The sequence below is a fragment of the Bombus terrestris genome, chromosome 6 (assembly GCF_910591885.1).
Source record: "Bombus terrestris chromosome 6, iyBomTerr1.2, whole genome shotgun sequence".
NCBI classification, from domain to species: domain Eukaryota; kingdom Metazoa; phylum Arthropoda; class Insecta; order Hymenoptera; family Apidae; genus Bombus; species Bombus terrestris.
The window spans coordinates 3,822,782-3,833,436 of NC_063274.1; the positions used below are offsets into that span (position 1 = coordinate 3,822,782).

General features: G+C 42.5%; 1 long non-coding RNA gene across 1 annotated transcript in view; it reads right to left on the bottom strand.

Annotated features, from left to right (window-relative positions):
- LOC125385223 overlaps positions 1–10,173 on the bottom strand; it is a 51,172-nt gene extending 40,999 nt beyond the window's left edge. Inside the window, exon 1 of the long non-coding RNA XR_007224262.1 lies at positions 10,014–10,173. This is a non-coding gene — a long non-coding RNA (uncharacterized LOC125385223). The remainder of the gene's footprint in view (positions 1–10,013) is intronic.
- Positions 10,174–10,655: the final 482 nt, after the last annotated feature.

Consider the following 10,655-nt stretch of genomic DNA (forward strand, 5'->3'; position numbering starts at 1 on the left):
TTTTTTCACAATATTTGTCGAGTTCTTGTTGGAGTTAGGGGCGTGTAACTGACCTTCATTGGGATTAGCCATTGCTGTTAGCCGAGTAGCGGTATTTGTTGTCGAGTGCCGTTACATGTTATACGATACAAAATGAGATTTACTGGTACAAATATGTATTTTGGAATCTGCCTTATTTCCCGCTTTACCCATGTTCCTTGGTCTTCCTCTGTTTGTTGCCATCTTTTGTTTCCCTACCTTACTTTGTTTGCCGCGCTTCCTAATCCCTTCTCCTCTGGTTTCTCTAATTTGTATCTTCCTCTCGTTCCTGACTTCTTTTTACTTTTCTTTCACTTTCCCCTCGTATGCTCATCCTTTATTTTCCCTTCTTCCTGTCACTTTGCGTTTCCTTCTCCTTTTTCTCTTCACACTTCGCTTTTTCCACAGAGCTCTCCGTCCGCGTGTTACCGTCGCCCCGAACCAAACCGAAAGTCCGGTACAAATATGATTATTACATGTTTTGACAAATAACCGTGGCGATTAGATACTCGAGATGCTAATGACAATGATCTTAGCTTCAATAACGAATCCACGGTCGATGGGATAGCAATTCAAGTGTAATTAAACTTACTTATCCACATTACAGGTAGAACTCAACTTACTGTCCCGCAGTCCAAGTGAAACTGTACTTATATGTTCTTCTTTGTACCTCTCTGTACCACTTAGGTCAACTATAATTCTAACGAGAGCTATACAATTACTCGATATCTCTGTTAGGTAAAAAGGTCTATCCCGTGACCGTGGCTACATTCAGCGACCCGTTATGTCGCTTTGAGCCCAAGCCTACTGTCATAAATCTCGCGCAAACATAATCGGATTAAATCATAAACAACTACTTCTAAGTTTTATTATTTAAGTGCAGCTATAATAAAAAGTCTAAACTAAAGTATGAGGATCTTCCAAAAAATTCCAAAAGAAAGGCCCCGATGTTCCTTCATCTCCGACATATATATTGGGTTCTTATTATGATCAAGGTCAGGGGCGTGAAGCGAATCTTCATTTGGAATAGACGTTGTTCTTATGCAAAAGAGAAGATATTTACTAGCGCAAATACGATTATTGCAGAATTTGACAAGTTACCGTGGTAATTAGATACTCGAGATGCTAATGACAATGATCCTAGGTTCAATAACGAATCCGCGGTCAACGGGGTAACAAAATGCGCTTTCACCCAAAGCCCAAGTTGCCCTCAACTTGCTCGTCTGCGGTACAAGTATTATTGAACTAACTCTTTGTTAAAACGTGGAATATCCACCGAGCGTAAAGACGCTATGTATCTCGCTAATGCGACCTCGCGAGAGAATGACTTTCCGTCACGATGACGCTGCAGAGGCAAACTATGATGGGGTGTGTCTAAGGACACGAGATCATCGGATTCGTAGAGAGATGCCTTCGTTCGGAAAGTGAAGGAAATTGACGTTGCTGTTAATTGGTCAATTTCCATGTTGGTGATTAGAGAAGGATGTTAGCCACCCTTGAGAGAAAGTTGCTAGCGGGAAGCATTGTGAGAAAAATAGATTTCCCCTATCTTCCCGTAGTTGGGACAAAGCTGTTTGCCTGTTTGAAGGACTCTAATTAACTAAGTTTTAAGATTTATAACGGGTCCTCAGGCTGGCTGAACATGTACTGTGGAGATGCATCGGCATCTGGTAATCATCTTGCCCGAAGAATAGGGTCTGTGTGTGGCGAGCCACGGGATAGAAACCGTAGGAATGTTTACTGTCGTGTACCGCTACAATTATTTCTTTTGTGGCGGAACTCGACAATAAATACCGCCACTCGACACTAACTCGCAACCCGGGTTCGATTCCCGGCGCCCGTGACCCGATTTTTCTTCCACGCATCAAAATAGAAGAATAATTAGCAGTACCCCAGCAGCGACATTTACAGTCGGTAACTACTACTATCACGAACAACATATACCACTTCTACACTTTTAAGGAGAGCTATAGAATTACTCCATCCCTATGTTACGTAAAAACGTGTTCATCCCTTGACCGCGGCTACGTTCGGCGACCGGTTGTCGCCTCGAGTCTAAACTCATTATCACAAATCTCGAACAATTATAATCAAGTTAAATTATATAGGGATTAAAATATTGGGTGTTTTCCGAAGAATTCCAAAGGGAAGGCCCCGATGTTCCTTCATCTCCGATATATATATAATATATAAAATAAAACTTGCCAGCGCATGAGCACGCATGTAGTACCTGCCGTTCCCCTCGTACGGTGGTCTACGACACGTGCTGCCGAGATAAACCGGAAAACGTAGCCTGCCCCGGCTTCGAAGCACCCTCGTGTGTTTACACAACGTACGGTTTTGCTACGGGGCCGATGCGATTCCACAAAAGGACGCATACAGTGACTTCGACGTGACTCGACGGTGGAGGAGGTCGAACATCCTGGAGAGGTAGAGGAGGGCAAAAGGTAGAACGGGCACGCCGCTCTGGCACAATGATAATAATAACTGGCCATTGGGGGTGTGTGAGGGTTGAAGGTTGTATCGTGAGTAGGCGGAGCCACCGATGGCAGGCGCCTCGATTGCAACGAGGAATACGAGGCCGACCCTACAACTGGATAGGTATTCCCCGTGCCATGGGAACCTCATGGAGAGCGACGGCGCGGCGCGAGAACCGCTACCCCCTGGTCACCACCCCCACGAACACCCTTCCCGTTTCCTCGAGCAACGTGTTCGAGCGCCTCTTCGCGAGAATATGCTCCTTCTACGCTTCGAAATTCAGCCATTCGACGTAGAATTATTTGGACGCTTGTTCCGATACGATATACTCGATGTGATCGATATGGCGTAATCGTAAATTTAAGGATCGAGGAATTAGGTTAGCACCTGTGGCGTGGTGTTTACGTGTTACGTCGAACATCGTCCGCATTCTGCACGAAATCTTATCCTTTCGATAAAAACGACTCTTTCTTCGTGCAGACATCGATATTTGGATTGTCTGTATAGGATCGCGTCGAATATCGTGTCTTGCATGTTCGAGGATCGTTGCCATTTCTTGCCTGGCGACCGCTATCTTGCGCTCGTCCTACCTTTTACGCTTATTTTCTAGCGTGTAAATTGTTTCGAAAGGAAGAAACTATGACGACGACGTTCGAAGAATTTTTCTAACTTTAACATCGATGACTTTCGTACAGTTGGATTAACGAAATTAATTACTCGCTGGAAAAGGTGGATGGAATGACGACAGAAAAATGGCCATCGAGGAATATCATCGAAAACAGATATCACGATAAATAATTAAAAGATAAATGATATGCAAAAGAGTATCAATTTGCACATCCTCATCGCACAGATGTATCGCCTTGTATGATAATTACCACAGAGATACGCTCGCGTAATAAACATTTCTCGTCCATACGACACAGTCTATCGAATACACTCGTTGGAATCGAAACTTTTCGCATTAGTCGTTCCTTTAATCTTCGACGATGGCAAAAGTAATTCAAACGTTTCGCTTAGAGCCAGACACCCTGTATCTTCTAACGTCTACTAAACCGCCTATTCCAAGCACAGTTACGCTTTATATTACTAAATACGTTACATCATATTGCTAAATAAGGTACATGGAGTAAGATCGGAAAATAAAAATAGAAGATGGAAGCACGTGCAAGGGTGACGTTTAACGAGATCATCTGGTGGATCGCAGGATCCTGCAGGGGGGTCTTAAAACCGTTAACGATATCACTCGTCAATCACGCTGATGACTGGTGATTGATGCGCGCGGAGGCAAAGAAAGAAGGAAGGAGTTTTGCACGGCGTAATGCTGGAAAACACGATCAAATCTGCCTTTAGCGAAACGCGGCGCGCAACGGCCTCCCTGAGCTCTGTGACTCGCATGAACGACCGTGAATCGAATCGTCGTCTGCCACGACGATAAAAGTAATTCCATTTGACCGGACGGGGAAGAACGTTCGCATTGCATCGTAGCGATGTTCCTCTGACTCCAAGTTCATCGAGGCTCAAGGGTTGAAAATCGATGCTCGCCAACTCTTTTTTAGAATCATTATTCTCCGCCGGTTATTTATTAGGCGTATTTTAACCGAGATAAACAAGGGATCTTCTTTGTCCCTTTTGTACGTTATCTATCCATCGTACGTATAAAATAAAGGAAGCTAGGCAATTTTAGATTATTTAGAAGATTTAGAAGATTTTTATTTTTCGACGATGCGACAGAGATGATACGTATAGAATGTATAATACATTGTTATATCGTATTTATGCTTTCCCTAAGAAGAAAACGGTATTCTTATTACACGTTAGAGCGGGAATGTTTTCGTAAATAGCATCGAGATCGTAAAATAATTTTGCGAAAGTGAATATCCCCTTAAGCCAATGCAATGAAATTTCCTTAAAAAAAGATCATCTCAGGATCAGGATCAGGAAAGGATCTCTCAAACAGAGAAAATTCAGAGTATTTTTACCTAAGTTACATTCAAAATTTATCCTACGGTTGTAGGAATTCAATAAATTCGAGTCTTTGAAAAAAAAGAAGGTTCTTAAAGGAAAGGAGTTCTCTACGTTTTTCAGCCTTTCTATCTATCAAACGTATCTATAATTTCTTACCCCTTACGAAGAAGATAATATCGGTTAAACGATATAATTACTCGATAGAATAGAATAACATAAACTGAAGAACGAGATCCTACGATTTACTTCGCTATGAGCAATTTCCTGAATAATAACTGTTATTATTAAATAACAACGAACGCCAATAGACGCTATAATAAAATGAATTTCCCACTAAAAAAATTCCACCAAAGCTCTATTAAAAGTTGCCCTAAAAATTTCTCCTTTCTTCTAACTTTTTCTAGAAATTATGATCGCAAAAAATATATAATTTCTTGAGAATTCCACCGGGTGACTTTTGGCGGGGCGTCATCAACGTCACCCCGAGCAATTGAAGCCTCACCCTTCTTTCTGGTTGCCGCAACCAGCACCGCCTCGGTGTGTTCCTCTTAACAGGAACGGGGAAAAACGAGTGCCGGCACCCCGTAGCTGTTTGACTTAATTTTACGAGGGGTCGCTCGGGACATCGAGGGCGGTATAGTTATCCCCTCCGTTCCCCGTGACGGCAGTTGGTCGGGGGTTGGAATCCACGGCGGAGGCTTAGCGGATAAAAATTATCCGTTTAAAGTCGAGAAGCGCTATAAAAGTGTAGTTAAGCTAGCGCCTCGGAAACGGGCCACCTATTACCACCACCCTTGCTCCTCATTTGCCAAACGTCCTATAATAACTATAATTGATAAGTAGCTAAAGGGGGTTGCTTGGAGCTTCGAGAAATTAAACAGCCCTCTTCTAGACTGTGTCTCGTTTAGTCGCCGCTTCCTTTTTGTCTCCGATAGACGTACGTACTTCTCAACGAAGCTATCAGGATTTTTCTTGAAACGCCAAAGTCGAAATATCGAATCGTACAACGTAGTCTTGCGATTTGGGTGCGAATATCTACCTCTGAATGAACGTTGGGCTGTAAAAATGGTAAATTCTGCGGAAGGGGGGTATCAAGTGATAATAATGTATGTTAAATTTTATATGATTCTTCGTATAAAAATACGGAGTGATATGAAAAAGAAAAAAAAGAAAAAAAATTATATAATAGACAAATGCAAAGTGCAGCACGCGAAATGTATCGATAAAATGATTCCAAAGAAATCGGTGTAATATGAAAAAGCGTTAAGAGGCGGAGATACGATTATATTTCTTATTATATTCTATTTATTCGCACATCTATATTTGCAGTTCTATAACTACATCCAGAACGTGGATATTCATTTATGAAAAATTCCTACATAGATAATGTGCAAAGATATGAATATAAATTGCGTATAATGTTTCCATGTATCGTGTTTGATATCGTGGTATCGACTAATTCTATCAAACAGATCGCACGTCCGAGAGTCGATCCGATAACATCGAAACCTTCCAAGTCATATTTTTTACCACCGTCGACCAAGGACGACAGGAAACACCGAAAGGGTTATCAGCAGTGCACAGGATAAATTCTCAGTGTCCCGTGGAATTGAAAGAGATCTGAGGTAAAAAAGACCTGACGGTAGAGCCGGTGATCGCTAAGCTTTCGACTCCCGTGGTCAGACGGTTACTTTTACTCCTGCGGCAGGAAAAAGAGGAACAAACGTGGCACACGCGTCTCTGTATGCGTGGAAAAAAACGTCTAATATTTATGGTCCAACTGATCGGTCTCTGGTCTCCACTTGCAGATCGGATCTCACTAAATCACCGTTGGTGTACGCCTAGGAAGGAACTAGTCATCCCCTCGTCCCCTTTACGGGCGGAAGACGGCCGTAAGGTCCAGCGTATGTTTCACGCAACGACCAAGCACGAGGAATAAAGAATATCGATCGGACAAGGACAGAAGCGAACGATATCTGTCGTTTGTTCTATTCTTTTGGAACCGTACGATACGTACGATCGAGGTTCGCATTGACAAATAGTCTATTACGTTGATTGTCTTGCGATTTACGTCCGGTTCATTTTGGATCGGTCATTGGTTGGTAAAAGAATTAATATACAGTGGCTCCCATTAATATTCGTACGCTCTTTGAAAGAGGATAACTTCTGTTAAATTGAAACGAACGATTGGAATTTTTTTCAGAAGTTGGAAGAATTAGTTTATTAAATTACAAGAACAAATTTCGAAGAAACTGTGGCTAGTAATCGCGAAGAAAAAAGGTAAATGGTCACATTTGTAACTTTTTTAAGTAAGCCTGTAATGAAAATTTAAAGTTAAGATTAGAGTTTATAGAACTGAAAATAAAGAGAAAAATAATTTAATTAATTTCTAAACGATGAATATATAATTAAAGATTTCTCAAATTTTATGAAACATCAAGGTTAAAACTCGCGATACGTTATCGAACTGGCAATGTAGTTTACGCGTGATGAATAAATTTTCACTAAATTTAATAAATGATAGATTCGTCAAGTTAAGAGTAATATAAGAACAATTTAGTACGATAAAGTTGATCGAAAATTCCTTAAATTCTGTAAAAAATTGAGGGTACATTTTATGCCAATGAAGTACGTACGTACGTAAATGTATTATTCGCGTTTCACAATTTACAGTACCTGTACACACTCGTATTTCGGATATTAAAAATATTTTGGTGATACGATACGATTAACGAAGGTTGGTTTTTTTTAAAAAGAATCAACGTGTCCAAACATAAAAGGAGTTTAAAGTATTCGCAAGTGAAACTCACGGTTGTGTATGTGGTCATCCAGGAGGTAGAAGAAGGGTGGTTTGATCTGATTAGCGAGTATCGATTCTGTTTGACGACCCAACTGTCCGACTGGGTCAGGGTGACATTCTTCAGGGTCATTACACTACCTCCATTAACAAAACGTTGCGATTTCATCGAGATACGATAAGAAATACAGTAAAAAGTTACTATACTCTGATTCGCCCTTCGAACATTTCCAGAGGACGATACGCAGCACGAAAGTATCCGGTTAGCTAGGTTTTACGCGTTTCCTATCGCAAACCAGACAATTAAAATAATTCCTCTTTGCGCTTTAAAAATATGATTATCTTAACAAGTGTGTGCTTTCCCTTCGCAATTTTTCATCAAAGAGAAAGTTATCCACGAATCGAGATCACAAAGAAATTGTTCGTATCTATATCTCTAAACTTAAATGGTGAAAAGACAACGCTATATCTGATCTTATTCGACGATCGTCGTTCTTCCTTGAATGTTCAAAGTGATACCAAAGATACGTATTTAGTCCCAGAATTAACGAAAAGGAAATTAATTTTAATTAAATTATTAAATTCTCAATCGTTTCCTTATAAAAACCGAAGGATGTGATTTATCGTATTTCCCCCTCTGATCTTCGATCGTTACTTACCGAAGTTGCTCTAATTTGTTTCATCGCTACGCTTCTCTCCGCTAGATACGATACACGAGGCCGGTCGACGAGCCAAGATCTCAGAACGAAGGGAACCGAGGAACGTCGGACTGTCGATGACCAAAGGTCGTGCAAAAGCGATCGTCTGAGATCGTGTGAAAGCATCCAACAGCGAGTGTCGATCAAGTATTTGCCAACTATCGTCAGCGATATTTACACGTTTTCAAGTATTTAGCTGTTAACCAGGTGGACCGACCGTTTAAAATCGCGTAGCGGTTAGCAGCGATGAAAAATTTGATACAAGCATTGGCACATGGATCGTCGATCAGCCGTTCGCCGTCTGCGAGAGTGGGTCAAGGTGGCCGTTTTCGTGATCTCCTTAGTTCCGCGTTCTAGTGTGGGTTTCGTTCATTCGTTTATTCGGTGAATATGGATCGTGTGTGACCGTCGTGTGGTGACGGTCGTCGTGTGTCCATGCACCGACATCTATAAACGCTTATTCCTTCGTGTGTACGTATATACACACGGCTATATGTAGGTACGGATATAACCTATGTGCCGCGTCATCAACCACCGCGAACCTACACCGTCATCAGAAGCGAAAGATGCTGGCGTCGCCAAATCTTCCCTTTCTCCACCTTCTGTACGCGGTGAGAGTAAACGTGACGTCACCAGCTTAAAGCTGCTAGACGAAATGAGAAGAACCGATTGATTTATCCTTTTCATTTCGTTCACCTTGCCCCTGCTGATCCTGCTTGACGGCCAAGATTTTAACATCCGGCTTGGTCTTCCTCTTTCGGACATCTCGAACCTTCGTGCGCGGCGACGTCGCTCCATACGAGATGGATGTGAGCATTTCTGACGTTACTAACGTATTTTAATCTGCCAACCGGAACGCCAGTCAACTCGTTTTTGCCTTTGGATCTAATAATATCTTTGCTTTCGCTCTGTTTTGGTTATATCGTATTCAAGCGTGCAAGAGCTAGAACTAAGATTGATTTGTTTTCATTAAAACGAAGCAAACGACGAGTACTTTTCTCGCACGCCAGGATGTCAGAGGGAAAGGAATTGACGATGCAAGTATCGCAGATTCCGTTTGGTAGATCTCAGTGGTTAATACTATTGTAGTATTTTATCTTATACGTTTTTATTTTTACATAGGTACCGTCATCATATACCGTCATTTTTATAAACATGACCAATAAAGTTTACTTGGATATCGTCTTAAACATCGGCAAAGCTTCGCTCACCGATGTTTATGTACTTGGTTTGTTTCCTAACAATTTCTGGATTTTCTCTTGGCAAAGAGCGTCTGCATGCAATTTTTCTTCGCGTCCGAATGTCTCTAAAAATCCTATCTTCGTATCAATCGTCAAAGAGACAATAGCATGGAACGTAACTAAGAATCTTTTACTTGTACTCCTTGTTCCATAGTTTGCCACATTGCTGTATCTCTACGACCAATCGAACGACATGAAGCTACGTCGCGACATAGAAACAAAAGCGCAAAAATCTCGCCACTGTTATACGAGTACGCGTACCGTGTGCGATAATTAGTAACCGCGTTATCAATCGCACGAAGAAATGCGATCAATGGCCGTAAGCAAGAGAACAGTTCGCGCCAGGACTCGCTCCACTTGTCATATTCGTAAACTGAAGATATTCCTCGCTATCTTTCGCCACGCGTTGCTCGAATCTCGTGACACGATCATACGACGAAAATAAAAAAGTATTCGCGAACGAAGAAAGATCGACGAAACGTGCAGCCAAGACCATAGTAGTAGTTGGAAGATTTCCTGAAAGCTTCTCCATTCTCGGCTCCGTCACTCTTCGGCAGCTGGCTGCACGCTTGCCACTGTTTATCTACGATTTACTGACATACTAGATGCGAAAGGTAGGTGAACGAGATGGTGCACGTACGGAAAACGTGCATTACGTTACGTACACGAAGAACCGTACGTACATCGAAGAGTGTGGCGCGTCTACGTCACGCGGTAAGGGGTGTCACAGAGGAAGGCCGGCGCAAAGGGTGACGACGGGAGATAGAGATAGGCCACGATGCCGGCGTGACTCGACAATAAAGCTCGTCTCACCTCTAACTCGTTGCACAGCCTCCTTTTTCGTCCCTCTCCGCGGCTCGTCCTTCGTACCAACGATTCACCCTCTCGTCGCCTGTCCATCCGCTTCATCCGATACCCAACCAATCGTAGGACCCACCTATGCGCCTCGTTCGACGTTCACTACTTTTTTAAGCTATCGCTTGCCAACTGGCTGGGTGCTCGAAACCTTTATAACGCGTTCGAAAGAGTTATAAAACTCGTGAAACTCGAGCCGTGAAACGAGCCTCGCAGCCGCTCCGGCTCCTTATCTCTACTCGAAAACGATGCTAGATGCACGTGTATACGTGGATGCTGACACGTTCGATCAAGTCGTTCCTTCGCGAGCTTTCTTTACTTTAACAATGCCACGGCAGGAATCGCGTTCGTCGTATAGGAATGACAATGCCGGCATCGCTGGACACCGCATTGGATAAACTTCCTGGGTTTATGGGACGTTAACGATGTTTTGTTCGCGAATGGAGGTTGTATTTGACGTTTGGAAGAGGCAGCGCGGAAATTACGCGGTCGCTCGTTCTCGTCGTCGCAAGTTTGGAACTTCAACGCGCGTTGCGTCGGTGCAAGTTCCACGAAAAATCTAAACAGGTTACACTACGTTAGATGTATCGCTATCTAAAC